General features: G+C 45.7%; 1 protein-coding gene, 1 non-coding gene and 1 pseudogene across 15 annotated transcripts in view; all 3 read left to right on the top strand.

The window, feature by feature from the left end:
• The window catches only part of PCBP3 (poly(rC) binding protein 3), a 210,778-nt gene that overhangs the window by 139,515 nt on the left and 47,880 nt on the right, over window positions 1–23,383 (top strand). The window lies entirely within an intron of this gene.
• On the top strand, window positions 7,210–7,316 carry LOC139004486 (U6 spliceosomal RNA). Its single transcript, XR_011470368.1, has one exon. It is a non-coding gene; the product is annotated as a U6 spliceosomal RNA (small nuclear RNA).
• On the top strand, window positions 21,919–22,828 carry LOC139004456 (probable transmembrane reductase CYB561D1 pseudogene; annotated as a pseudogene).

The following is a 23,383-nucleotide window of genomic DNA, read 5'->3' as shown; positions in this document are numbered from 1 at the left end:
GTAGTGCCAGGGAGAGAGACAGACCATGAAAGGGAATGTTTAACAAAGAAAAACAGTCTAGCCCTGGCCGATATTGCTCTGTGGTTAAAGCATAGGCCTGCACACTGAAGGATTGTGGGCTCAATCCCCGGTCAAGGGCACATTCCTGATTGCAGTTTCAATCCCTGGCCTGTTCAAGGCACGTGTGGGAGGCAACCAATTGATATGTCTCTTTAACATCTTTCTCTCTTTCTCTCTGTCTGTCTCTCTTTCTCCCTCTGTCTGTTTCTCCCTCTCTCTCCTCCTCCCTCTCTCTCTACCACTCACTCTAAAAATCAATGGGAAAAATATCCTTAGGTGAGGATTAACAACAACAAAAAAAGAAGACAAAAAAAGAAAGGCAGTGGATGCAATGATAATGTGGGAACCTCTTGCCTTGTTGGCTCTTGAGAGGTCACGTGTTGCGTTGACTTGGTGTTTGAAGAAATTGGTCTGCGTTTGCAGGAGCAGGTAGATGCTGAGGCAGAAATATTTCTCCATGGTTCTTTCCTTTGAATTTTTGAGAAGCATGGGAATCCTTAGAACTAATTTCCCCTTAGTGTTCCCTGTTTTTACTCTGAAGATCTATATCCTACTATTTTGTAAAGAATGCTGGGTGGGGAATCTGAAGAGCTGGGTCTGTTATCAGCTTCTTAACTGGTTCCCTGTGAGTGAGCAGGAGAGTATACAGATGAAAGAACATGTGTGTATGGGTGTAAGAATGTGTATGCATGTGTGTAGGAGCTTGTGTGCCAGTGTGCACAAGAGTGTGTACACTTCTATAGAGCACATGTATAGAAGCATGGTTGCAGGAGTTTATGTGCATGTGTGTTCGGGTGTAGGAATGTGTGCACATGTGTGCAGGAGCATGTGTTCTGTTTGCTCCAAATCCCTGAGGTCCACATTCTCTCTGATGGACCTCAAGGTTCTGAGCCTGCAGGACTGACTTTCGCTGGCCTTAGTTTCTATATGTAAATCAAGCAAGGCCTCAGAGGTTTTTTCCTGCAGCTCACATGCCTCAGTACTCTCCAGCCCAGTTCTAGATTATTCCCCATGAGTTTTACATTATGAGGCACTGCCAAAGCCTTAAGAATACTCAAGGATGCTTTATTCACCTACGGCCATAATAGCGGTGGCCATGGGGTGTCTGCTTCAAGCTATCTCTTGTATTAATCCAGATTCCCAACACACACATTCCGTACGTTCTGAGTTAACGTATCTCCCAGGTGCTTGTCTGAGAAACATGTGCATCTTAAAAAGTCACAAGACTCAGTAAGGACCCCCTTGTAAACTCTCTGAAGGTTTGCCATTCCTCTAAGCACCAGCTTCCTCACCCACCCTGCCCAGATGCTGTCTGTCTGGTTTTAGTGTATATTTTGAATCGCAGCTCAGCATTGTTAATCCCGTGGTGCTTGACCCAATTCTGTAAGCCTGTGTCCTGTGCTGTTATGATCTTTGCTTTGTTCCTCTTTCCATGGAGGAAGGTTAAAACCATTTCAGCTTCCAGGTGTCTGTGTCAGCTGCACGTCAGTGACTGGTCACAGCAGACTACAAGTCCGCTCTGGGTTTGAAGAGGAGCCAGAGGAAATGGCTCCTTTCACATGACTGGCATGTCCCAGGCTGTGGTCAAGAGCGAGGATGGTTATGTAAACCAGAGCTGGGGCTGACCAGAGTTCTGAGGGCACATGTGGAAGATAGGCTTGAAGCACCCTCAGGCCAGGATGCCACCATTCCCCATTTTTTCTCAACCTCTGGGCCACGCCTCCTCATCTCCTTTGTGGTCCCTTCACCCTCAGCTTCTTCTTCAGCTGGTGACCTTGGTCCTTCATATCCCTTTTGCACACTGCTTCCTTTCCTCTCACCTCTTCAAGGGTTTGGCTCCTGCCTTACTCCCCCTCCCTGCTTCCACCGCATATGAACACATGGGCATGCCCTATGGTGGCACACCCACTTGCAATAACCACCCATTTCTGTCCCTTTGACAACTGGCCTTGCTGTCACCACTTGTTCATCTTGAACCAGACCTGCCTTGTCAAGATCCACAGATCTTCCCCTGCCAGATCCAAAAATCGGTCCTCCCTCACAATCTCTCAGTAACACTGGATGCTGTCAGACACCCGGTCGGCAAGAGTGTGGGCCCTTGATGTCCTGGTCATTACGACCCTAAGCAAGGCATGAGTGACTGTGCTACTGTTTCTGGAGGAATAAGAGCAGATCCTCTGTGGAGGGCTACTGGGAGGAGTGAGCCAACAGTGCCAGACAAACTACAAGGCTGTCTTAATGTTCACTATTAGCATTTTCCTCCTCTGCTTGAACGCTTAATGTTGATGTCCCCAGGACTTGGCTCAGTTGGGCACCAATGACAGAGCCTGCCCCAGGGTGAGAGGTGGGGCACAAAGAATGCGACTGGCTGAGCCAGTTTGTCACTGTGTGCCAGAGCTTCAAGCACATGTATCCTTTAACCCAGAAATTGTAACTATAAACATGTATTCCAAGGAAATAAGAGAAGGACATGAAGAGGTACACCCAAAGATTATTATTAAAACATTGCTTAATGTAACAATTCAAACCCTGGATACACAAACATAGCAGATTGGTTATGTTCTTATGCATAAAAATGCATAAAATATTATGCATAAAATAGAATGGCATGGGAATTTGATCACTATTATTTAGATTTAAACATATTGACATAGGAAAATATTTTGTGTGTAATGGTAAATGAGAAAAACAGGACAATCATGGGTGGTTTGGTCCTATTTTTGTTAAAAATATAGTAGCACACACCTACTGGAAAAAAGTCTGAATAGGTAGACTTTACAAATATGTCACTATCACTGATGGTCTTTCTGGGTATTTATAGGCTATTTTTGCATATATGCATTTTTCTATTGTTTTCTGTAATGAGCATCCAGTACTTGTGTTATTCATTTATTTATTTATTTTTAAAGTTTTATCAAATTTATTGGGGTGACATTGTTTAATAAATATATATAGGTTTCAGGTGTACAGTTCTATAATACATCATATGTATATTATATTGAATACTTGTGTTAAGTTTTTTCCCTCTAAGGAACAGAAAGTCTGACCGTGGTCAGTGATACCTGCATATGCCATCCCCTTCTCTCTGTGTGCCTTTGCTGGTGTGAGAAAACCACCACATAGTTTGTAGGTGCGCACAGTGGCCAGCTCAGTGCCCCTTGGCCAAATGCACACCTGTCCTCACAGCCAGCAAGTACACTCTGCATCCATGTTTATACCACTACCTGATACGTCTTTTGTCATTTATTTGTGCCTGATTTTGTGTGAGGTGATAAGATATAGGTAATAACTCAGTAAAAGGTGGAGCTAGAGGGCAACTTTCTCCTGCTTGGTGCAGAAGTACCTGTCCTGATGGGTGGACTAGTGTGCATTCTCTATGTTCTCTCCTGAGGTCCCGGTCCACCTTTCCATCCTACACTGCCCAAATCAAAGCCTTCACTTCTGGGTGGCTCTGAAGGACACACACGGCTCATCAATTGCTGAACTTCTGTGTGCGGCTTGCTTTTAGGACTGGACCTGGAAGCTCTAGATCACAATGAACAAAAAATGGTAGTGGCGAAAATTCACTGTTGGTGCTGTTTCAGGCCCCTCATCCTGGTGACCCTGCAGTCCCAGGACCATGCCCGCTATTTGTAGGTAGAACCCGCTTCATGTGAGGCCCGTTCACGGCAGACAGCTGACAGCGGCAGTGACAGCTGAAGTCTTAGGGCTGCATTTTGATTAATATTGGCCCGTGAAGTCCTCCCACCCACCCCTTCCTTTCCAAGGGCTTAGCTACAGCACTGGATGTCCTGCAGGCATTTGTGCGGTGGCTGCTGTTTGGGGGAAGGAGTCATTGAAATGACAGCATCCGTGCCAGGCGCACCCCTCCAACAGAAGGAGGGGAGTTGGGCAAAAAGTAGGTCACATGTGCCTGGTCCCATGTCACGAGGTTTCCAACCTGAGGCCAATGGGATTTGTAGCCTCTTTTGGTTTAGAACAAAACACCACTCTAATTTTCTCTTTCTCTAAACGGGGAGAGTGACCATCTGTCTGATAACCACATCCACCCAGCCCTGCCTGACTTCATAGCTGCTGTGTTTGGAGGTAAGGGGTTGCTAGAGCCTGGCCAAGGCTCACTCCACACAGAGCCCACGGTGTCCAGAGCGAGAAGTGGGGTAGGTGCAGGTCATCAGGAAGTGTCGGGAGGTCCTGCTGCAGCAACACAGCACTTTGCTTAGGGAAGGGAAAATGGACAGGGTGTCATACATATAGATAGTTCTAGAAGTTCAGATGATGGTATTCACATTGAGTCCTTTATTTCAATAATCTGGTTCCTTTTTAAGGATCAGGGTCAACTATTAGCACTCTAATGATAAAGTGTTATTATGTAGAAAAATGAATAGGTAATTTTACAGATGTTTGCTGCCAATGATACTGGGGTAGATGTGGGAATATGATTCTCATGCTCAGAAACATCAGCCACCCTGTGGATTGGGGCTCTGCGCTCTCAGTGTAGTGAGCGCCTTTGTTTGGGAATGTCAACCTTTCAAGGAAACAGTTGAGCTGTTGGCTTCCAGTAGTATGAACATACAGTGAGATCTGCATATCAGAATAAGATTAATACTTGTATATTGCTACTGGATGGACAACATGCACTTTTGGAGTTTGATACTTAGCTTGAGAAATAACATACTTATTTTGTCTCTGGGAAGGCCAGCGAATGTGATTGCTTTGTGATAAAGCAGATGTGGAACGTATAATAGTTTACAAGTGTTTGTAAAACTAACCTGAATTTTTTAGCTTATAAATAACAAAATTTTGGGGTTTTTTTCATGTCCTATAAATGAACGAAGGTATTCTATTAGTTCAAGATCCTTAAACATATTTTGGTAAATAATGAATAGAATAAAATGTCTGCAATATCTGAACTGATCAGTGGTGCCATACTGAAACAAGTTATATCTCCTCTTTGAATTTGCTGGGAAAAGTACTTCCAGAAATGGTTTGCCAGAATCAAAGTCATATGGTACTCAATTTATTTTTTATTGGGAAAAATGTTTTTTACCTTTCATAGATAAAATACTTAATATTTTATTTGTATTTTAACTAACTCTCCAGGAAACATGGGTCTACGGCTAAGTTCAGAAAACTAAATGTACTTCAGATTATGTATTCCTCTGTATTTTAGATGAAAAAAAGAGCAGTTGCACCCTCGGTAAGAAAAGAGGCTTTTCTCTTCTTGAAAGTAATGCCTTTGCGCAAATACTCTTCATTTAGAATGATGCCCACTTCCTTCCAACTGCAGCCTTTGAAGCAATCTCATGTAATGTTTCTAAAGGGCTCTTTCTTGCCCATTTTCCAATCTTGAGGAAATGGAAGTCTTTCTTCTATTTTATTAAGATAAGGCAGAAAATTTCAATGTTTTTCATATTTATGATTATAAAATTTTCATGCCTGGGGAAGGTTCCTCGTATTTTAATGCAGTTTTTACCAGTCTCCTTTTCCTGCCGCACCTTTCATGTGTCCCCATTGTCTAAGATAATGTGACCATTCAGTCATCTTATGTGGTAGGAAGACTGACACACTCTGGTGTGACAAACATGTATGCTTTTATGTTAATAAAATTACAAAGTTATACCCCCAGTTGCCTTCGGGGGAAAATGAGAACTGCTCTCTGGGGCCTGGCGAGTGTTATGGGATGTTGATTTTCCTTTCTTACGGCAGAATAGACAATTGTTTTTCCAGAAGTAACATAAATACAACAATGCAGAAGCAACTGGCTGTGACCCCTTTCCATTTCTCATAAAGCATGAGGAGTGGGCGCATTGGTCCTCACAGCTGGTCTCTGTCCCCACCTGTCTCCAGCGGGCATGTCCTTTTCTTTCACACTCACCTGGGAGGGGAAAACACAGGGCTGGTCTCTTAACAGCATGCTCATTGCTTTTGACCTTGACTTATTTGGGAACTGAAAGGGCATTGTGGAGTTGGGCCTGGCTGGTGCCCTCTGACCTTCGGCACTTTGCATGTTGGTGGTCTCATGTAAGACCCCAGCTCTGCATGAGAGGCAGAAACCCACCCACCATAAAGCAGATGTCACCATGTGAAGAAGCCTCAGGAAGGTTTGGTGTCTTGAGCACCTCAGAACTGAAGACACATCTTTATTCTGGCCAAGGTAGGAGCCTTCAGAGGTCAGGGACTAAGGACCAGCAGGCTGGCATGGTCACCTGGGGCTGTCCTTTGGCACAGCTGATGTGCCCACTGGAAGAGCACTGGGCTTCCTTCTTTCTGAATGTCGGCTGCATTATTTTATGTATAGTGCAAGGCAGTGGTTCTCTGAGGGTCCTGGACAACCACCATCACCTGAGAACTGGAGAGGCGATTCCCAGCTATTTCCTTCCCCAGACAGCCTGAGTCAGTAACTCTGGCATGGAGTATGGTCCACTTACCAAATCTTCTAGGTGCTGCTGATGTCCATATAAGTGTGAGAGCCAATAGGTCAACCACACAGGAGTGAAAGTGTAGGCTATGGTCACGTGGCACTCCTGGTGTACCGGGCATGTGACCTGTGGCTGCGGTGAGGTAGAGAGTGTCCTAGCTGAGCGACCATGTTCTTAAGTAATGATCCTTTTGATCAGATATGAGCCAGGGTAAGTGTGACATGGTCTCATGGGTTTTCCATTGCGTGTGACCTGGTGTACAGGTCCGTCCTATGGTGCTGAGATCTGGCAGGGCCTGGTCCATCTGTGTCTGTGCCACACAGCAAGACCCCATTGCTAAGCATTGTCCATCTGCCCCATTGCTAAGCAGGAGTCTCACAGAAAACCAGAAGAGATGAGGCCGTGGAGAGACTGTGGTTCTGCTTACTGGGGCTCAGGCAGGAGCCCATGCCTCATGGCACCCTCACCTGGAAAGGGGATGGCCACAGGCTGTCTGCTGGGTAGCAAGGGGACTACAGGAGCCACTGTCATATCTGGACATCACTAGAGGCATGGCTGGGAGCAAGGGTCGTGCTCTAGAGCAACAGGGCATCCAGCTTAGAAGCCAGCTGCTCACACCCTCTGCCAAGCTCTGGGCTCTGTCTCCTGAGCTTGCAACCCCCATACTAAGGTGTATGTGTGTGTGTTTACGGGGGACGGGGTGGGTGCTGCCATTATTAAAAACAATCCAGTGCTCGCTTCGGCAGCACATATACTAAAATTGGAACGATACAGAGAAGATTAGCATGGCCCCTGCGCAAGGATGACACGCAAATTCGTGAAGCGTTCCATATTTTAAATAAATAAATAAATAAATAAATAAAAAATAAAAACAATCCAACAGAATCTATAAGAGAAAAGAAAAACCTGTCTAAAAACAACCTACCGGGTGAAAAATGGAACCATTAGACAGGAGTCCTGGATGAGTGGGAAAATGTTCCTGTAGCGAGGTGGGCTTTGTTTTGTTCTGTTCTGTTTTGCTTTCATAAATTTAGTGTGTATTTAAGAGATTTTTTTAAAATATATTGATTTCAGAGAGGAAAGGAAAGGGAGAGCGAGATAGAAACATCAATGATGAGAGAGAATCATTGATTAGTTGCCTCCTGCATGCCCCCTACTGAGGGTCGAGCCCACAACCCGGGCATGTGCCTGACCGGGAATTGAACCTGTGACCTCCTGGTTCATAGGTCGAGATGCTCAACCTCTGAGTTACAGCGGCTGGGCTGGTGTGTATTTAAATCAGTAGAAATGGACAAATTATTCAGTGAGTGGTGTGGAGTCAGTTATCTATTAAAAACAAACACCCAATTTAGAACCTTCCTTCTCACCAAACACCAGTGTATGTGAGACAAAGTGATGAGCTCAAGGATTCACAGAAAATGTGTGTTGAGATTTTTTGTTTTTTTAAGGAACTATTAAATAAATTTATTTTGGGATGAAATATTTACAAGTGATAGGAACACAGAAATTGAGACTTCACAAAGTATGCATTTGTACAACATTTTGATTTTTTAAAAAACATGTAAAAGTATCACTGATTTAAAATTGTAAGTATATTTTTATTTAATTTATTTTTTTGTTAGTCCTCACCCAAGGATATTTTTCCATTGATTTTTTTATTTTTATTTTTTTACATGCAATAAACATTAATATTTCAAGAAAAATGACTTTAAATATAATAATGTTACATGCAATAAACATTAATATTTTAAGAAAAAAAAAGGATTTTAAATATAATAATATTACCAAAACTGTGCTAACATAGTATAATATCACACAAGTTGCAGGAAATATTAAAAATCTGAAAATAACAGGGATTACTTCTATTATATTCTAAAATATTTTTTTTCTGTAATACTTTTAGCAAAAAAAAAAAATTAATAAAAAAATATATAAAAATAAATAAATAAAATATTTTTTTCCTCTGGCTCTATTTTTGTTCATCAGTTTATGTTGTGCATTATATTCAACAAATGAGTGAGATCATGTGATATTTATCTTTCTCTGACTGGCTTATTTCATGTAGCGAATTTTTAAAACAGTTTTTTTTAGGGAAGGGCACCAGCAAAGCACACATCCTGAATACAGCATCCTGGGGTGTCATGCTTACACCTCTGCTCTGGATGGTACCGTTTGAGCCTAGAGCAGGGGTGGGCAAACTTTTTGACTTAGGGCCACAATGGGTTCTTAAACTGGACCGGAGGACCGGAACAAAAGCATGGATGGAGTGTTTGTGTGAACTAATATAAATTCAAAGTAAACATCATTTCATAAAAGGGTACGGTCTTTTTTTTTTTTTTTTTTTTAGTTTTATTCATTTCAAACGGCCAGATCCGGCCCGCGGGCCGTAGTTTGCCCACAGCTGGCCTAGAGCAAGAAGACCTGGCAGCCAGACAATAGTGACTCAGGGCACAGGCCTTCCACATAACTTAGGAATCTGCCTCACCACACATGTGTGTCCACAATGCTTATAAGGGAGAAAGGGGGCCCTCTGTGCTCCCTTTAGGACGTGTGAGTACTATGTCCCATAGAGACTTGTGAGGATGCCCCATCCTGCAGCCCCAGCAGGGCCACATCCCCACACAGACCTTGCTCCTCAGCCACTGTCAATTGACAGGATAAGGGTCATCCCTGTGGCCCCACTTCTGCCATGGAGCCCTAGTCAGCAGGGCAGTCAGTAGTACTAGAGAGGCTGACTCTGCTGCACAGCACAGGCGGATCTCAGGAATGTTGTTTTGGGTGGAAGAAGTCAGGCAAGAAAGTGGAGACTGCATGCAGTGAATCGACAGCAGAAGGAACTTTGGTGACAGCAGCAAGCAGCGCTGCATGCAGCTGGCTGAGCTGCAGGACAGGCCACAGGCACTTTTCTCCGGGTCTAGAATGTTTTGTGTCATGAACTAATCACACAGTAAGTGCCCGTGTGAAAATCAACCTGCATACCTAAGATTTGTGCATATTTATGCATGTAAATTAGACCTGCATTTTAAAATCTGGTCACAGAACACACATACTGTGATATTTATGCAAAACAAGAAGGTGTTGTCTGGAAATGGTAAGAAAAGGTTCCAGTGACAGTGACTGGAGTGGATAAGAATTCATAGTGGCTCTGTCCCTCCATTTTTCAGAGCCTCTGGGATCTTGTCTCCCCAGCTGCAAGGGGGCTGCTCACTCACCAGAGCAGTTCTGCCACATTTGTTTTGCCTTTTTATTTTGTGCTTTTTACTGGTTTTAGAAAGGATTCTGCTGCCATTACAATCAAATCTTTTAAAAGCCACTGGTTTCAATGACCAAGAAATGCATATGTTTTACTTTCTAAGCTTAACATTTTCAAAGAACCCTGGAGTGACATCTGGGAATGGACAGCAGCTAACACCCTGGGTTCCAGAGTTCCCTGCCTTACACTAGGCCGAGGCGCACAGGGAGGAAGCATGGCAGGAACACTGGCCTGTCACCTGGCTGCATCTATAGCACCTATCTTGGTCTATATTCCGCCTGTCTCCAGTGCAGCCATCTGGCCTGAGTTCCAGAAGCACAGAGAGCCCATCCCATGGCTGGGCTTTCCTGAGCATCACCACAATCTCCATCCCCATCCTTATCCCCCACATGCAGTCCCAGTTCGAAAAGACCCTGCCTGGCCCATGGTGCTGAGGAACCAGGGAGGCAAGTTGGGACACAGTGGCTAAGCTGGGGAGGAAGCTCAGGGCGGCGTGTCAGGAGCTTGGACTGCTGCCTGCCGGACTGGTGGCGGGGTGCTGGGGATGGCTGTGGGCAGGTCAGTGGAAACCTGTCTTCTGATAAATTGCAGGTACTCCTGCTGCAAAGCCCTTTTTTTACAGTAGGACCATATCCGAGAATGTGGACCCCTGTCTGGTTGTCCTATTGGCTTCCCCAGTGCAGCATCTCTGCATGGGTTTCTAACTCTGCTTTTTGTGTCTTGGCCATTGGCAATACTGAGCTCAACCGTCCACACACTGTATCGACCTCCAAGACACACAAATAAAAACAACCAAACCCATTACAAGTAAATGAAACGTGTTGGCTGCTAGACAGTTTTCGGATTAAGGGACCATCAGCAGATTAAAGTCAGGGGATTAAATCTCGGTAGGAATACCAGACACCCCTGCCCCCAACACAGAAGCCATAGTCAGTGCAGTCACTACTGTGAGAAAGTGGTGGCTTTGCTGCCCCCCTCCAAATCTCTGCTGAGGCTGCCCCCACCCCTGGAGGCCACCAGGACCCCTCAGGTTCCCAGGGGTCATCTTCAGTTCTCTCTTCCCCCAGGGAGAGTCTAGCAGAGGGAGCGGACAGCCAGGAATCTCAGACTGTGTTCAGGGCCCCCTCCTAAGGGACCCTCAGTTGGCTCCCCACAGGGTGGGCTTCCCAAAGAGTGGGCCATCACTACGAGTTCTAACCCCTTAGCACAGTGCAGGGCACAGGGGAATGGGCCCACCACTGCTCCCTCCAAGTCCCCTGGCTGCTCCTCCTCCTGCTCTCAGCTTCCCTCTCAGGACAGTGTCAGTGCCCCATCCTCAGTGGGCAGTGCAGCTCACACCCAGCAGGGAGCATAGGGTAGAGGCTTTAGAGGGGGGTGTTTTCCCAACCAGAACACAGGTTTGAGTATGTGTGTGTGTATCTAGAAACTGACTCTAAGCCGCTGCCTCCTGTGTCTGAACGCTGGATCTTTGTAGCCCAACTGCATCTGCAGGCAGGGCCCAGCACTCATGCTCTCACCTGTTTACCAAAGTCACTTTCAAACCAGGAGTTCCAGGCTCAATTTCCAACTCATGGTCTTCTTAGTTTTTAAATTTGATTTTTTTATAGTCTTTAGCCATATTTTAAACTTTATTATTATTATTATTATTATTATTATTGGTCCTTATAGTTTCTTATCTAAGTTGTCTTGCTTCTCCCCCCACCCTGAATTTATTTTTAATTTTTAGTTCTCTGATGCTATCTCTACCTTCTTAACCTTTTCAAAATCTTGTCTATTTTTAACTATTGAATCACTTATTTTCCTTGTATCACTCTCATTTTTATTCCCTTTAGAGTTTTACTCACATTTTTTGTCTTTATTTCTATTCTTCTCCCTTCCCCCTTCAATTTTCCTTTTCTTCATTTGGAAAGATTCCTAATGGTTTAGCTGCTTTAGCACATTTTTAAAAATATATTTTATTTTTAGCCGATGCCATTTGTCAGTATTGTAATGATATTATTATTATTAAAATATTATAATACCACCCTAGATGTTTTTCTCAGTGCTTAGAGTGTCGGCCTGAGGACTGAAAGGTCACAGGTTCGATTCTGGTCAAGGGCATGTACCTCAGTTGCGGGCTCGATCCCTGGCCTGGTTGAAGTAGGGGGCAACCAATCGATCTCTCTCTCTTACATTGACGTTTCTCTGTCTCTACTCCTCCCTTCCACTCTCTCTAAGGATCAATGGAGAAGATATCCTTGGGTGAGGATTAACAACAACTAAATACACACACACACACACACACACACACACATCACAACAGTGAAAGAAATGACCTGCTAAACTCATGAACCCATGTTAGGTTACTTCTCCAACATAGCTAAGAGTATCTGTGATTCTGTTTGTAACTCTGCATGAATCTTGTAAGAACATGAGCTTACACATTCAGGAGACCCAGCAGCAGGCAGCCAGGAGCTTGGGCTAGTGAAATGGAGCAAACAATATGGTCCCCTCCTGCCCCACCCAACCCCACAAAGACATAAGTGACCTACAGACTTGATGCCTGTGCCTTGGGCAGTTACACAAGGACTGACCTGGGCTGGGAACAGTGTGGTCTGGCTGGAAGCTCCTGAGCCCTGCGGTCACAGGCTGGGCCGCTAGGTACCAGGCCTTTCTGCTGCACATGGTAGGGTGAGAAGTGAGGCCAGAGCCTGGACCAGGCTGCCTAGGGCTGCTGGTGTGTCCCCACCCCACAGCCCATTGCCTGCCCACAGCCCACCCTCTCAGTGACCATGGGCAAGCCACTCGCTGCCTCAGTTGGCTGTTCTGTTAGTGGTGTTACCACATCTCTATGCCCACTGCCCTTACTCTGGAGGCTGAAATGACCCTGTGTCCTTTTAGGAAAGAGAAGCCGGCCCTCTCAATAAGGAGAACCCCGGTAACACCTGAGGTACACTGGCCACTCCTGGGAGGACAGGTGCCAGTGACCAGGCCAGGCCTCTGCCTCCTGTACTCAGAGCCCTCTCAGGTGAGAAGCCCCTCCACTGCAGAGGTGAGCCTGCCTCACCCCTCCCTCTGGGCCAGTGCTGAAGATGTGCATGGAGTCCCTGACCAGATATAATGGTGGGGCGCTGCTACCCTGACCATCCCCGTGGCCTAGATGGTGACCCCCATGGACTTCCTTGTGACCCCTCCCTGGGTATGAACTCTGGCTCACTCCACTGCTCAGAGCCCTATGTCTGGTTAAGAAAGGACGGTTCCAGGCAACTGCTGGCCACAGGCCCCAGCAGTGCTGCAAATGGGGCTCGCTCAAGGTGCCCCAGGGGGAGGGGTTGAGGTGTCTTTTGGGGGCACCACATTAATCAGTGGACAAATCAGTGCCAGAGGGTAATGAAGAGCATTGTTCCTACAGGAGCACAGCTGTGTGAGCACCTGGTAACATGTTCTTAACAGGAATCAGTGCTTGGATCCTACATGGATGTGGGGGGAGTGGACTCAGTTTCAAGGTCGACCCCTGTACAGGATCCACATGAACCAGAGCAGCCCTGCCCTAGCCTTTTCCTTTATAACTGTCTGGGCCTTATTTTTCCTTAAAAATTTCATGTGCTCAACTAATCTTAGCCTCCTTTGCTCTTCGTGCTATAGTGCAGCACCCTTTCTTTTGATATATTTACCTAAAATTCTTCCTGATTTCCACATTTCTCTTGGTATAAATTACTATCTGTGTCCCTTTTTGTAATAAAAGCTCTATGCCTCATCCCTTCTCCAGTTAAAAAAACAAACAAACAAACAAAAAACGGTCACAAGGACACAGACTCAAAATCAGTGTTTTGCTTTTTTTGGAGATAACGATCTTTACCTTAAGACATTTCCCCCCTATTTTATTTTATTATTGGTGGCTGTGGAGTTTTATTAAGTGCCTTTCCAGCTGCTGTTGAGAAGCAGCACATGGGTGTTCAGTGCAGGGATATGGAGCCTGTTTCTGGACTGAGTCCTGGTCCCCCACTTCTCAGCTGTGACCCCTGGCCCTGTGTGTGGGGTGAAGTGGGGACGTGCCTTCCTTGCAGAGCTGCAGCAAGGAGTGTACCTGCTAGACAGTAAGCACAGTGTCAGCATTAGGTGTTGTTTATTGTTATTTGTGTGGTTGTTGAACTTCTCCTTTAATTTATTAATGACATGGACAGAATTCCTGATATTAAGCACTCATGCATTTCAAGAATAAACCTCCTTTCGGTCTTGTGTATTATCATTCTTTATACATGCTGATTCTGGTAGTGTTTGATCAGAATATTAGTTAGAAATTTCTGCTCAGAAGCTGGAAGTGCTGGGTCATAGTACAAGCCTGTGGCCAACTCAGGGATGGGGCCAGTGTGAATGTGTAAGCAGCTAGCGGCTGAGCCTCCAGCACAGGCTGTGCTCCCCGGGGCTTTGGGTAGGGGTCTGTGTCATGTTGTGTTGAGTGTCAGTTGTCCTGGTGTCCAGCCTGTGACTGTAACCTGCATTTCCTTCATCACTGATGAGATTCGCTGCCTTCTGATGTATTTATCAGTCTTTTGGGATGTGTGTGGTCAAGGCCTTGCCCACTTCTCTACAGGCAGTCAGTATTTTCTGGATAGCATCCCTGAGTGATTAAATGAAGTACAAATATCTTCGCCCACTCTGTGGGCCCCTTTTCTCTCTCCTAATGGTGTCTGTTGATAAACAGACCTTAATTGTAATGTGGTCCATTATATCAGTCTTTTTGGAAGCATTGAGCTTGTCATGTCTAAGTGATCTGTCCTTGTCCCCACTTCATATAGCTAGTATCCTATGTTGTCTCCTCATGTTGAGCCACAGTCCACTTGGAATTAATAGGGCAGGGTTTCATTCTGTACCTGCTGACCCTGCCAGCCAATGCCACTGATTGGAAAGACTGTCTTCTGCCTCCTCGAGCTGTGAGTGCCTGTCTCTGACTTCCTGTTGTGGTCCATCGATTAGTTGTTTGTTCCTGTGCCCCTGTCACAGGACTGAACTGCCTTCGCTTTCTGGTAAATAGGTCTCACTTGGTTCTTTCTCTCAGGAATGTCTTGGCTACATTTGGCCTGATGAATTTTTCACATGCATTTTAAAACCAGCTTGTCTGTTGGAGTCAATCTGCAGATCAATTTAGGGAGATTTAATATCTGAAATTATCGAGTGTTCAAGTCCATGAACATGATGCCTTTCTTTAATTCTCAATTTTTCTTTAATTTCTCCTAATGTTTTATAGATTTCTACATAGAGGTTTTACACATCTTTTCTTAGAATTATCTGACTGATTATTTTTAGGTTCTTGTAAATTGAAATAAAAAAAAATGTTTTCTGGCTTTGCTGGTAGGGATGTCTAATGCTAGTCACCCTATTAAACTCATCCCTTCTTATATTTATAGATTTTTCTGGGTCTTATGTACCCAGTCTTGGCATCTATACCTGTCTGTGCTGGCCTGTCTCTGTGTCATGGGGGCACTCACCTGGAGAGGGCCTGCAGAGGCCCTGAAATTCAGGAAGCGCAGACCCACAGTGGAGTTGTGAGTCCCCACACGGGAGCTTACAGGAGGCAGGTTTGGGGCATCTGTCCCTGGGCAGCTCTCTTCTCTGCTGTGCTGCATGTCTGACCATGGTGACATCTGTGTGGATACCCAGACAGACATCTTCGTCATCAGGTCAGCTCCCGGCCTCATACTACCGTGGGCTCATTCAGCACTGTTCTGTCCCAGCTGTTGTTCTCACCGTCAGTGTCCATCCGGCTTCATTGGGCCCAGTCATAGGACATCAGAAAGCTCATTAACTGGAGCCTGCACAGTGCCAAGTCGTGCAGGCCCCGCATGTCTGCCATTCTCTCTGACTCTCTTACTGGCACTCACTCATTCCTAGCTTCTCCCTGTGGTCTCAGATGTCTGCCAGCAATGGTCTGGGCAATGTCTTTTTTCCAGGGCAATGGCAAGAGGGAGGGGTGTGCAGTGCAGTGTAAGCATGGGGACCATTCCCCAGCCTTTCCCCCTCAGTTTCTTAACCCTGACGCCGTAAACAGCTTTCCTTTCCTTCCTTCCAGAAGAGGGACTTTTGAACCCCCAACCTATCTGGAACACATATTTGAAGGCTGAAGTAGTGATGGTGGATTTTCAGATTTTGGAATTGCCAGCTATCCCAGGCTGCAGTCTGAATTTTCTACCAAACTGAGAGCCACTTGAGAGTGAAGGCTGTGCTCCTTTGTCTTGTGCCTGGTGCCAGACTCCCAGTAAGAACTGAGTGTTCAGTTGAATGTCCCTGCCGTGGCTGGCCTCCCACTCTGGCCAGAGGGTCTGTAGGAAGATAGAGTGTGTGCAGACAGACTGAATGCCTGCTGTGTGCAGGTGCTAGGCACACAAGCTCATCACTGCAGGAGCAGACAGACATGGCAGAGGTAGGATCAAGACTTAGGGCTCAAGGAGGCCTGACCTGTCTCCACAGCAGACCTGTTATTCACCTTAGAGGCACTCTAAGGTGGGTCACAGCCTAGACCCTGGGCACTTTCTTAGAGCTAGGACTGGAGGAAGCCCTCGCTTTGCTGGAAAGAGAAAGCTCCACACTGCTGCCAACATGAGGCCAGCATGTCAGAGCCCTTGAGCAGGGAGGAAAGAGGGACAGGCCACTGGCTCCCCAACCCCATCACGTTTGTCTGTATGAACTCGAATGACAAGCCAGCAGGCTGTGCAGAATGCTCACTGAAGTCAGGTTTTGTAAACCCTGACCATCTTTCCAATGCTGTGACTGGCAAGAGCATTACAGGACAGAACTCCCCTCCCCTCCATGGCCCCAAGGACACAATCTGCATTGTGAGTCTCTCTAGGAGCAGAAAGCAGCTAATAAGTTCTGTCGGTTTCTGCTGTACTGGCTTATGCAGCCTGATGGGGCACTGAACTATTAAACATAATAAATCAAGTGTGTGCTTGTCCCCTGAGGTTCTGATCACAGCCATCTCCTCCCGACAGCTGAGGCCTGGGTACAGCCTTGGACAAAGCTGACTTGCACTCGCTGCAGCCATGCGGTCCTTGGGTGGTGGTTTGCTGGCAGGACTTCTGCTTCCTTCTCTGGACAAAAAATCTCATGTTGGAGAGGACAGGCTAGTGTATTTGTCATGAGTGTGATGCTCTTATAAATCACAGATAGCTGTAAACTACTTCTATTTTAATATCCAAATCTATTTACTGCTCCCCCCCAAAAAAAACAAAACAAAAACCTTACAACTTGGAAGTTACATGCCACTTTCAACCATCAGACTCTTTCAAGTCTGAAACAAGAAACTTCATTGGTTTTTATATTTGACTAGCATGAAAATAGAGTTTACCTGTCTGGTGGTTGGGAGAATGAGCTCTGGAACCAGCTGGTCATTATTCAGTTCAGAACCCCTCTTTTTCTCATGTAAACAGAGATGGCCCTGTCCCTCCTGCCTTAGGACAGAGGGGTTTGCTTATGTAGCAGCACCTGGGACATGTGCACCATTTATTGCTCCTGCTGTTACAGCTATACATCTTATTATGTCAATATTTATTTTACTAGAATTCTATTGATTTAAATATTATTTTTTAAAAAGAAAGTTTGTAAAATTTGTTTTATCACTAAGTATTATTTCACTAAGTAGTACTAGTTAAAGACAGATTTTGCCAATTTAATCATTATAAAGGACTAGAGGCTCGGTGCACAAAAATTTGTGCACTCAGTGGGGGGTCCCTCAGCCCAGCCTGTGCCCTCTCGCAGTCTGGGACCCCTCGGAGGATGTCCACCTGCTGGCTTAGATCTGCTCCCCAGGCGATCAGGCCTAAGCTGGCAGTCAGACATCCCTCTGGCAGCCCGGGAGCCCTCAGGGGATGTCCACTTGCCAGCAGGGAGCAGGCCTAAGCTGCAGTGGACATCCTTAGTGCTGCTGAGAAGGCGGGAGAGGCTCCCGCCACCACCGCTGTGCTGGCAACCATCAGCCTGGCTTGTGGCTGAGCCGAGCTCCCCCTGTGGGAGCGTACTGACCACCAGGGGGCAGCTCCTGCATTGAGCGTCTGCCCCCTTGTGGTCAGTGTGTGTCATAGTGACCAGCCATTCCCAGTCGTTCTGCTGTTAGGGTCAATTTGCATATTACCCTTTTATTATATAGGATAGAGTCCTGGTGCACGGGTGGGGGCCGGCTTGTTTGCCCTGAAGGGTGTCCCGGATCAGGGTGGGGGTCCCGCTGGGGTGCTTGGCCAGCCTGGGTGAGGGGCTGAGGGCCATTCTCAGGCTGGCCACACACCCTTCAGGCTGGGGGTCCCCACTGGGGTGCCTGGCCAGCTCCTCCTTGAGCGGAGGCCAGGGTAGGCTGGAAGCAGGTATCTGGGATTTATTTATCTTCTATAATTGAAACTTTGTAGCCTTGAGCGGAGGCCAGGGCAGGTGGGAAGCTTTGCTTCCTCCATTGCCAGGGGCAACCCAAGCCTCCTGCTCGCTCCAGCTCCGTGGCCGCCACCATCTTAGTTGGGTTAATTTGCATACTCACTCCTGATTGGCTGGTGGGTGTGGCTTGTGGGTGTAGTGGAGTGGTGAAGTGATGGTTAATTTGCATGTTTCTCTTTTAGTAGTGTAGAACAAATGAGGTTTTGGTTCTGGTCAAAATGGAATAAGCTACAACTATAAACTAAGATCATAGTGGTGAAAGAATAATGCTTTCCTTCTAAAATCATTAACAAGATAAGGGTTTCTGCTCCCACCACTCCTATTAGACAATGTGCTGTAAGTTTTAGACAGTTCAATATGACAAGAAAAGGAAATAAAAGGCATATGGGTTTGGAAAGAGGAAATAAGCCTATCTATGTTTGCAGATGACACGATTACCTACATTGAAAATCCCATTAAAGCTACAAAAACCTAGAACTAATAAGCAAGTTTACTTGTTTAAGAATGAGAGGTCAACATTCAAAGATTAATAATATTCTATATGCAATCAAGGAACAGTCAGAAAACAGAATTAAAAACATACCACCATTTACATGAATTCCAAAGTTATGTACTTGCTGTATGTCTAAAAAATATGCACAGAATTTGTATATTGAAAACTATAAAACATTGATTAGAGAAATCCAAGACTTAAATAAGAGACATCCTGTGTTCATAGATTGGGCCACTCACCATAACAAAGATGCTAATGCTTCCCAAATATATCTATAAGTTTAATGCAATTCCTATGAAAATCCCAGCATGGGTGATTGTAGATATAAACAAGGGGACTTTAAAATTTAAATGAAAACACAAAGGAACTAGTTAATCCATGTGAATTTTTAAAAGAATAAATTTGGATTAATTTTAAGGCACTCTGACACTACAGTAATAGAGACATTGTATGTTGGTGCATAAACAAGCACATACATATGGTATCCATGGGGTGCCCTATGAGTCCCCACCTGTTATTGGTGGAAGTGGAATTCTTGGGGTGCTGCAGGGAAAGGAATTTATTGAGGCTCCCATGGGAGGATGTGGTATCATAGAAAGCTTTATTGATGTAAAATTAAGGGGTTCCCTTCCAAGGTCTCATCTCCCTCTGTCTCCCCATGGAAAAAGTCCAATCTTGTCTTTGGCAGGGCTAGGATTAAGGCCACTGCCCAGAGTATCTACTCCATATTAAAGCAAAGTCCAGTCCAGAATATGGCTAGGTTAGCTTGTGTGCCTAGCTGCCGTCCATTGTGGGGTCAAATAATGCTGCTGAAGGCTACATGGTGGGCCTGTGCAGGTCATGGAGCAAGAAAGTGCCAGGGAGCAGGAATGAAGCCAGACAACTAGAGAGAGAGAATTCTTGGTCTGGGAATTATAACTGGAAGCTTAACCAAGTAACCCTTCAAGATTTTGCATGCTTGCATTGGCTCCACCCTCCTAGCCAATAATCTTTGTTCCACAGGCTAAACTGACAGGGAAGCACCTTTCCTATAATATCACCCTGACTTCGCTGCACATGCACCTTTTCCCCAGTGATTTGCAGGGAATGGATCTGCAGTTCCTCAGGGGTGTGTGAAGTTGTAGTTTCCTGGTAAAGCTGCCCAGATGACCATGCTTATAATGTCTGACCTCCCCTTTGCTCTTTTCCTATTATTAATATTAATAACTAGCTAATTATGATAACATATAGATGAAATATAACAGAGCCCAGGATTCATCCACATAAGTATGGACAATTGATTTTTGACAGAGGTAATAAAAGCAATTTAATGCATAAAGGAAAGTCTTTTCAAGAAATGATGTTGAAACAATGGATATATATATACAAAAAAACAAACACACACTCACTAACAACCTTGACTTAAACTTCAGACCTTATACAAAAATTAACTCAAAATGGATTCAATATCTAAATGTAAAATTAAAACATAAACTATTTAGAAGAAGATATAAGAGAAAGAGTTAGGAACATCTATAAAAAATAAGAGTTTTAAACAAAAGCCACTAAAGATAAAATTGAGAAATTACACTTGCTCACAAAAAAATTTAATCAGACTCTGTTAAGATATGAAAAGACAAACCAGAGACTCAGAAAAAGTCTTTGTAAATCATACATCCAACAAGGGCTATACCCCCAATATGTAGAGAACTCTTTAAACTCCACAGCAAGAAAACAAAAGTCCAGTTAGAAAATGGACAAAAGACTGGACCACACACTTCTCCAAATGGGACAAGTGGATAGGAAATAGCACATGAATAGATGTTTGGCATCCTTCGCTGTTAGGAGAAAGCAAACTAAACCACAGCCAGATTTCACTACCATCCTGTATAATAAAAGCCTAATATGCTAAGTGTCTGGTCGACTGGTCAGCCGTTCAACCAATCAAAGCGTAATATGCTAATGATATGCTAAGGCTGCTCAACCACTCCCTATGACATGCACTGACCATCAGGGGGCAGACAGTCGACCAATTGCTATGATGTGCACTGACCACCAGGGGGTATGCTCCAATCAGTAGGTTAGCTTGCTGCTGGGGTCCAGCCGATCGAGACTGAGCGAGACAGGCCGGACACACCCTGGAGTCCTCCCACAGTCCCTCCCCAGCTGGCCAACCTCTTGCTTCCCTCCGCGGCCCCAATCGTGCACCGGTGGGGTCCCTTGGCCTGGCCTGCACCCTCTCACAATCCAGGACCCCTTGGCGGATGTCAGAGAGCTGGCTTCGACCCAATCCCACAGGCCAGGATGAGGGACCCCATTGGTGCACGAATTCGTGCACCGGGCCTATAGTGCTATATAATAAAAGGCTAATGTGCAAATCAACTGAAGGGCAGAATGACTGGTTGCTATGACATGCACTGACCACCAGGGGCCATACTCTCCACACAGGAGCTGTGCTCCGGTGGTCAATGTGCTCCCACAGGGGGAGCGCCACTTAGCCAGAAGCTGGGCTCACAGCTGGCGAGTGCAGTGGCGGTATCGGGAGCCTCTCCCACCTCCACAGCAGCCGGACAGTCCCTGAGGCCTCCCAGACTGCGAGAGGGTGCACAAATTTTGTGCACCGGGCCTCTAGTCTGTTAACATGGCTATAGTGGAAACACTGATAGTCCCAAGTGCTGGCGCAGATGCAGAGTGCAGAGCTGTGGGTCTGTCTGCCCTGGTGGGAATGGAAAATGCTGCAGCTGCTCGGCCACCTAGTTTGGCATTTTTCTACATACACTTAACATACAGTGATCACAGTTCTGGGTATCACAGAAAAATGAAAACTTATGTTTATACAAAGACATGTGTACTGTTGTTCTTAGCTGCTTTATTTGTAATAAACAAAAACTGGAATTGACACAGGTGCCCTTCCTGGTAACTGGACACACAACTTGTGGTGCAACCATTTGATGGCATGCTACTGGGCAACTAGTCTCTGTTATGTCCAACTACTTGGCAGCTCGAGAGAGCATTATTATGTGGAATGAAAAAGGCCATTTTCAAACAATTACATTTGTTTGATTCAATTTATGTAAAGTTCTTGAAATGACAAAGAATAGTAATGCAGAATAGATCAGTGGTTGCCTGGGGTTCGAGTTGGGGCAAATGAGTAACTATAAAGGGATAGTATACAGGAGTCCTTTCCTGGTGATCCTGCTTGTGCAGGTGGTTAGACAGATCTATACATGAGATACAATTTCACAGACCCATACATGACAAACAAACCAACAAAGGGGTGTGTAAAAACTGGGGCAGTTATTAATAGGGTCTTACCCATGTCTGGCACTGGTTTTGACAATGTCCTACAGTTATGTCAAGTGGAAGTTGGTGAGGGTACAAAGGAACTCTGTATGATTTTTGCAACTACTCATGGATCTAAAATTTTTTCAGAATTGTGTAATTGATAATTATTAAATCTGCAAATATAAAAAATGAATTGTATCAACAGACCAATTAAAATCTGAGAGATTATCAGAGTAGATAAAAAAATAATAAGATCAATCTCTGTGCAGTCAAGACACCAATGTGAAATACAATGCTATTGGTGGGTTAAAAGTTAAAGGACAGCGGCTAGTGATCACAAACAGGAAAGACACGCTCAGGCAGCCAGGAGTGCGTGCTGGCCCTGTACAGCCATGCAGACCCTGGAGGTCTTTTCTCCTGGCACCCTTCATGGCCTTGGTGTTCTGCGTCTGCATGGTGAGACCAACCTCCTCTTCTCGCCTGAGCACTCCCTGTTCTTCTTCTGCTCCCAAAAGGCCCGGATTAGACTGCACTGGGTGGGGCAGACTCTAGCCCTCTGGGCAGCCCTGGGCCTGGGCTTCATCATCGTCAGCAGGACCCACAGTGAGGTGCCCCACCTGGCATCCTGGCATGGCTGGGTGGAGGCTCTGATGCTGCTGGCCACAGGGGGCCAAGCACTGTGTGGGCTCTGCCTGCTCTTTTCCGGAGTAGCCAGGGTCTCAAGGGTGGCTCGCCTCAAGCTCTTATCATCTGACGTGTGGACTGGTGGTCTATCTGATGGCTACTGTGACAGTGTTCCTGGGCATGTACTTGGTGTGTTTCCAGGCCCAGATCAAAGGCGCGGTCTGGTACCTGTGCCTGGCAATGCCCCTCTATCCAGCCCTGGTGATCATGCACCAGATCTCCAGCTCCTACTTGCCAAGGAAGAAAATGGAAATGTGACTCCCTCCGAACTCTGACTCTAGCTGGAACCCTTGCCTTAGACTTCAGTGGTTTCTTTGGTGACTTTCAAGGGCTCCACTTCTGAAGTAGTAGGGTTTTTATACTTTTAGCTGGGCTGGGGGCTGCAGAAACCCACTGCTCCTGCTCACGGGTGACTCAGTGGACTGAAATGGGGAAATGAACTGGGTGCAAGTAAAAGGTGATGGGGAGCTGGATCCTGAAGCCTCCACTCTGGATGGGAGACAGAAGGGTTGGGTACTGGTGGTATGGTGGTACAGTCATTTCTTGGTTGCATGCTTCATGGAGGGTTGGGTTCTTGCAATTATGAATAGCAGCTGTGGTTCTTTGAGTCTCTTTTGAGAAAGTAGTATGGTGTAGTGGACAGAGCCCATGAGTCTTTTCTATGGGTTATGGTCCTCGTAAGCTCTATTATGTGACCTTATGCAAGTTGCATGTCTCAGGAGCTCGATCTCTTTATCTGTGTGATGAGCTTTTCTAAATGATCTCTATCATCCAGTGTCTGTGAGGTTGACTTCACAGCACACCCTCCAGCTC

The sequence above is a fragment of the Myotis yumanensis genome, unplaced genomic scaffold, assembly GCF_028538775.1.
Source record: "Myotis yumanensis isolate MYYU_CA2020_CCGP unplaced genomic scaffold, mMyoYum1.0.hap1 SCAF_2, whole genome shotgun sequence".
NCBI classification, from domain to species: Eukaryota; Metazoa; Chordata; class Mammalia; order Chiroptera; family Vespertilionidae; genus Myotis; species Myotis yumanensis.
The sequence above is the reverse complement of the archived record's forward strand: the minus strand, read 5'-3'. Positions and strand labels throughout refer to the sequence as shown.